The 6,000-nt window shown below is 41.3% G+C and overlaps 1 long non-coding RNA gene across 1 annotated transcript in view; it reads left to right on the top strand.

Moving 5' to 3' along the window:
• LOC141571114 (uncharacterized) overlaps window positions 1-4,736 on the top strand; it is a 28,553-nt gene extending 23,817 nt beyond the window's left edge. Inside the window, exon 3 of the long non-coding RNA XR_012495709.1 lies at window positions 4,662-4,736. This is a non-coding gene — a long non-coding RNA (uncharacterized LOC141571114). The remainder of the gene's footprint in view (window positions 1-4,661) is intronic.
• The last annotated feature ends 1,264 nt before the right edge of the window (window positions 4,737-6,000 follow it).

Genomic DNA, 6,000 nt, shown 5'->3' on the forward strand with positions numbered 1-6,000 from the left:
TTTATCCAGCGGAAGAGGAAGAACAAGCCTCAGCAAGTATATGTAAAAGGAGAGTGTTCTTATATACCAGGGACCTACTGTGCACGTAGTTTCAGTGGTGTAATAGCTACAGTTCTAGGAAGACTTACTTGTACAGCATGGGTCATGGAGGCGGGGACCATAGCTCTAGCCTTGTTACCAACTCGTCAACCTTGTCATACTGGGATGGCAATGAACCTGTTCATTTCCTGATCATTTTACAACCAGAGGATGTTTCCCTTCTATTTCGTTGTCGTTGCATAATCTTTTACAAATGCCACACTCGCTTGCCGAGGTATAATATTTTTATCCCTATATGGCACCACATAACAAATCACCACAGCTTTATTAGTTTAACTATCCGTCTGTACTCTCTGGTTAGATAGAAAGAGAAGATGAGTGTTGTTCCTGCTGCGTTTGCAGGCAGAAATCAGCGGTGTATTTGTAGGAGGCCAGGGGGTCAGAGAAGCACTACCTGGAAAAAACCAGTGGTCACTCCAGCCAATTCCATGTAGGGGTAATATTTTGTGCCAGTTTCCAGGGGTGATACTTAGCTTTTCAGGCTCTGAAATTCAATTGTTAAGGCATCCAGAAGTGTTTAGACTTTGATGGCTAATGTCATTTAGGTATGAGGGAGAGCAGGAATATGGGTCCATCAGGCTAGCTTGGCCCCTGGGCCAGGATGCTCACTGCCCTGGCCACGTGCTAGAGGCACCAAGTCAGTGTCTGTGACTCTCATTCGTGCTTCACTTACCAACCCAAACACAGCCTGACAGACATACTCTCTCTTTAGGTGTGTTAACAAAAATACTTCTAGTTACAGTCACCTTTTACTGGCCCAGGAATCTTGTCATCTGTCTCTTTACCTTAACTTTGCCCACCTTTGATAGAATTTTTTTCTTTGTTTATATTATAATCCGGCTCCCAGATGGCAGTTTTTTTCCTTTCTCTCCAACTTCGTAGGGAATCCTCATTTTGGGCCATGTCTGCCACCTATGGCTGCCAGATGGGAATGCATGATCTCAGGGACTAGTTTTTTTTTTGTATAGCATTTAAAATATATTTTAAAATAATTTTCAATTACAGTTGACAGTCAATATTATATTAGTTTCAGGTGTACAGCATAGTGGTTAGACATTTATATAACTTATGAAGTGATCTCCCCAACAAGTCTAGTACTCACCTGACACCATACATAGTTTTACAATGTTATTGACTATATTTCCTGTGCTGTATTACATCCCCGTGACTATTTTGTAACTACCAATTTGAATTTCTTAATCCCTTCACCTTTTTGACCCAGCTTCCCAACCCCCCTCCCTGGCAACCATCCATTTGTTCTCTGTATCTATGAGTGTGTTTCCCTTTTGTTTCTTCCTTTATTTTGTTTTTGAGATTTGATGTATAAGTGAGATCATGTGGAATTTGTCTTTCTCTGTCTGACCTACTTCACTTAGCATCATACCCTTTAGGGCCATCCATGTTGTCTAGACTAGTTCTTCCTGAGTGTCACGCTCTCTCTTAATTTCAGGCTTCCAAGCAGAGGGACAGATGCTTATCTCTCTACAGGTGTTTCTCTAAATTGTTTCTATCCTCTGGACCTCATATCAAAGGTTATTGCTTTTTAATGGTGACAAGTTGGACCTAACTAATTCCACCTCTAAAATCTAAAACTCTAAAACTCCCCTCCTTCCAGCTCTCAATCTTTCACTTCTGCAATCCCTAACCCTCAACCTGAGGGGAATGTTGAAATCCTTGAATCCCTCTCTCTACCCCCTGCTGGCCACATTTCCTTCCTTATCTAATCCATAGCCCAATGGATTAGCTTCCCCAGATAGGCAGCAGAGATTTGCTGCAGGAAAAACAATCCTTAAGCAGGTTGGAATGACTTCAAATTTATAATCTGCAATTTTAACTGCTCTCATCTTTCAGTAGTTCCTTTGCCTGCTGACCGTTGGCTCCCCTCTTATCTAGCAGTTAGGAAATGTCACTATTTTCCTCCAGGCCTCTAAGTCAACCCTGTTCTGCCTCCCTCAGCTGTTCTTGTTTATCTATTTCACAGATGCAATAAACACTATCTGATAGACACTGAGGTACCACCAGCGTTTCCTAACATAAGCATTTATGCACAGCCAAATACATCCTTACTTCTTTCCTCCTCTCTCGGGAGCAGCCGGCTCTCCCTACAGCATTTTAAGGAGAATCCTTCCACCTGGGCTCTGATTAGGTTGTGATTTTTACAAATCAGTCCTTTTCTTTATAACCATGGCAACCTTTCTCTGTTAGCTCCTCCTTCTCAGCCTAAAACTGTGCTCAAACATAAAACCAAAGCGCTTCATTCATTCCACATTTTCCTCTACATCTGAGCCCCTCTATCCTTCCACTCCTGGGTAGGCCTCCTTAGCAGTGCACACTCCTCTCTGTCATCTTCTATTTGTTCTCCAACTTACTAACTACCATCTGTCTCCTGCCCCGAGTGTACCATTGAAACTATTCTGGAAAATGCTATCAGCGTCCTTCTTGGAAAATTCAATGGACTCTTATTTGATCTCAGTACAGGAGTTATCGCAGTTGACTACACTTGCATTACTAGTAGGATTTTGTCATCATTTTGGTTATCTAAAATAGAACCGTCTTCTTCTGCAGAATGATTTCTCTCCTGTGTGAATCTTGGAGGAGGCAGACACTACATCTCCTGATGGAAAGTAAATGTAGAGTCATTGCCAGCCTCCTTTGCAGCTAGGGCAGTGCCCGTGACTTAGGCTTGGTCTTTCTGATACATCTACAGTGGTACCTCGGTTTTCGAATGTCTCCATTGACGAACATTTCGGTTTACGAACGCTGTAAATTTTATGGACCTATGGTATCATTAGATAGTAAAATTCATGCTAAATTTGCAGTTTTGGGGTTGATTTTAAAGGTCTGGAATGGATTAATCCATTTTGCATTACTTTCTATGGGGAAACCATGCCTCGGTTTTCTAACGTTTCAGGACTCGAACGGTCTTCTGGAATGGATTATGTTCGAAAACTGAGGTACCACTGTACTCCAGACTTTGAATCCATAGCTCGTGATGCAGAGGATCAGGGACAACAGACTTCTTTCTGTCTGATAGCAGAGAGCGTGGCCACAGCACTGAGCTTCTTCTCATTCAGGCAGTACGTGTGGTCCACCAGCAACTGTGGTGGCCCCACCCCGCCACTTCTGTGATGTGATTCGTGGTTGTGATTATAATCGCATAACCTCTGGGCCTTCCAGGTGAAACAGTCTTAAATTTTTTTCTCTCTTATGTTTTAATCAACCAGAGTTGGTTTTTGCTCTTTGCAACTGAGAACTCGGACTTCATTATTGAAAGACTACCTTTGATTGATGAATTCTCCACTCCCATTTCCTTCTTCCTCCAATCAGCAGTCATTCTAATGTATCAACATGTATCTTTGAATTTGAATATGTTCTTATGTGGTGTTTTTGTGTGCATGTTTTTTAATTCACATAAATGGTGTTTTGCCAGGGACATTTTTTTCCCCAACTTTTAAAAACTTAGCACTAAGTTTTAAAACATCTGTGTTACTGTATATCTAGCATGTTGTATTTAACTGCTGCATAGAGTTGTTTTCACTTTAGGTGTAGGGTTTTAAATTCCCCTCTTACCACGTAAACATTGCAATGAATATGTTTGTATATGTGGCCTCATATTTACCTGTGTGAGAGTGTCTTTGGTATAGTATACAATACAAGGAGGGTGATTGCTGAGACTTAGGGAATATATTTTTAAAATTTAATTAATTGCTGCCATATTGCCCCCTCCCACCACAAGAATAGTCAGAGGAGTCACCTGCTGTAGGGGAGGAAAAAATTTTCCATGACCTTCTTAGGGTCCCTGGCTGAGTCTGAAAAATAAAGTGGCAAAGACAGATTAATAGGAAAAAATACACAAATTTTATTGAATTTTTACACATGCATGGGAGCCTTCACAAGAGAATGAAGACCAGAAGAAGTGACCAGAGTAGGAAGCTCTATACCTTTTAGACAAAGAAAGAAGAAATTTGTGAAGAATGGAAAGCTAAACAGGGTAGGTCTAGGAGTAGTAAATGGTGCAGGTTTCCCAGCTCCAAATTCCATGTCTCTGGTGATAAGAATGTCTTTCTTCCTGCTGGTACAGGGAGGGGGACCGTTCACATAGGAGTTTTGTGACTTGTTTCAGGGAAGAAAGGTGAAGGCAGGAGGTCAGAGTGATCTTCCTGTTTTTTCCAGTTTCTCAGATTCCTTCAGCTTAAGATACTCGATATGCCAAGGTGCCATATTTTGGGAGTAACATGTGCTGAATCACCCCATCATAACCAACACCGTTCCCATTCCCATTTCTCATATCCTTGCCAATACTTATTGTCCATTATTCTAATTCTTAATAACCTGCTGTATGTGATATTTTTTGTTTGTTGTTGTTTTCCTAAATGTATTGGGGTGACATTGGTAAATAACATTATATAATTTTCAGATATACAACATTATAATTCAACATCTGTGTGTTCTATTGTGTGCTCCCCACCCTAAGTCTAGTTTCCTTCTGTTCGTGGTGATTTTTTTTTTATATGGCTGCCATAGAAAACAAATACAAACAGCTTAATGATTTTTTTTTTCAGTATACATCTGTGAAACCACCATCTGGAACATAGAGGTTGGAGATACGAACCTCGAAGAGGTGGGGTGGTGCAATGTAAGTGACCTGCAGCAGATTCCCTGACAGCAGAGACTTCAACAGCAAACATATTTGAAGGGAGCAGAGTAGAACATGAGGGTAATGATAGATGCCACAGGGGTCCTGGAAATAACTGGGAGACTTTGCAAGGAGATGGTCGCATTGTAAATGTGACAGCCACTTGATTCAATTCTAGGTTGGGGTGTGCTGGGAACACGGAATTCCTCTCTGCCTACCCCCTAGATTATATAGCCTAAGGACGTTATCTTATACCTGGTTGTATTCTAGCTCCTACAACGTTTTCTGGCTGAGGATAAGTACTCACTCAATGCTTGTTGAATGAAGGACTACATTCACTTGACTAATTCATTTCTATCTACAAAGTGAAGTTTTCTCTTATGTTGAAATGTTGATTTTGCCTTTTGTCTTAAAGCCCCAGCTAGCACTAAATTATGAACTTCACTACCAAAGTTGGCTGAGAATTGTTCAACATCGACATCTCAGCTTCAATACCACCTCCACCACTTGGTCTCGATCTTCTTTCTCCATCCTGGTCTCACAGCACTTCATACTGTGCACCTCAGTATTTGGGCTTCAGGATACGACCTGGGCTTAGTGAGTGGTTTCTATAATGCCTTCCCCTGGATAACACGTCGTCTTCTCCTAACAGCCCTGGGAATGCCTAGTCATACTCTGAGACCAGATCAAATATCACTGCAAGAATAACTCCTTCGATTCCCCCACGCAGAGTTAGTCACCTCCTTCTTGATTCACGCAGCACATTGTTCTCACTCTAATAGCCTTTATCTTGAGTTGTTTTATTTCTCTCTTAAAATGTTTCCTCTGCAATGAAGGGAGCAGTGGGTTTATCTGGGTCCTCATCGATTACCACAGTGCCTAGCACACAGTAGGTACTTATATAATTAGGGCTTTCCCTAGAAACAGAATCAATAGGATGGATGGATAGATAGATAGATAGATTTGAAAGAATTGGCTCACATGATTGTTGGGGCTGGCAAGTCTGAAATTGGTAGGCTGGAAATTCAGGTAGTAGTTTCTAATGTGTTGTTGTGTTCAATATCCACAGGGCAGGCCACCAGTCTGGAAACTCAGGGATTTTTCATGTTGCAATCTTGAAGCAGAATTGCTACTTTGGCAAATCTCAGTCTTTGCTCTTAAGGCCCTCAGCTATTTGGATGAGACTTTATCAAGGTAATCTGCTTTACTTAAAGGCAACTGATTATAAATGTAAATTGTATCCACAACCACCTTCACAGTGACAT

Source organism: Rhinolophus sinicus, linkage group LG04 (genome assembly GCF_036562045.2).
Source record: "Rhinolophus sinicus isolate RSC01 linkage group LG04, ASM3656204v1, whole genome shotgun sequence".
NCBI classification, from domain to species: domain Eukaryota; kingdom Metazoa; phylum Chordata; class Mammalia; order Chiroptera; family Rhinolophidae; genus Rhinolophus; species Rhinolophus sinicus.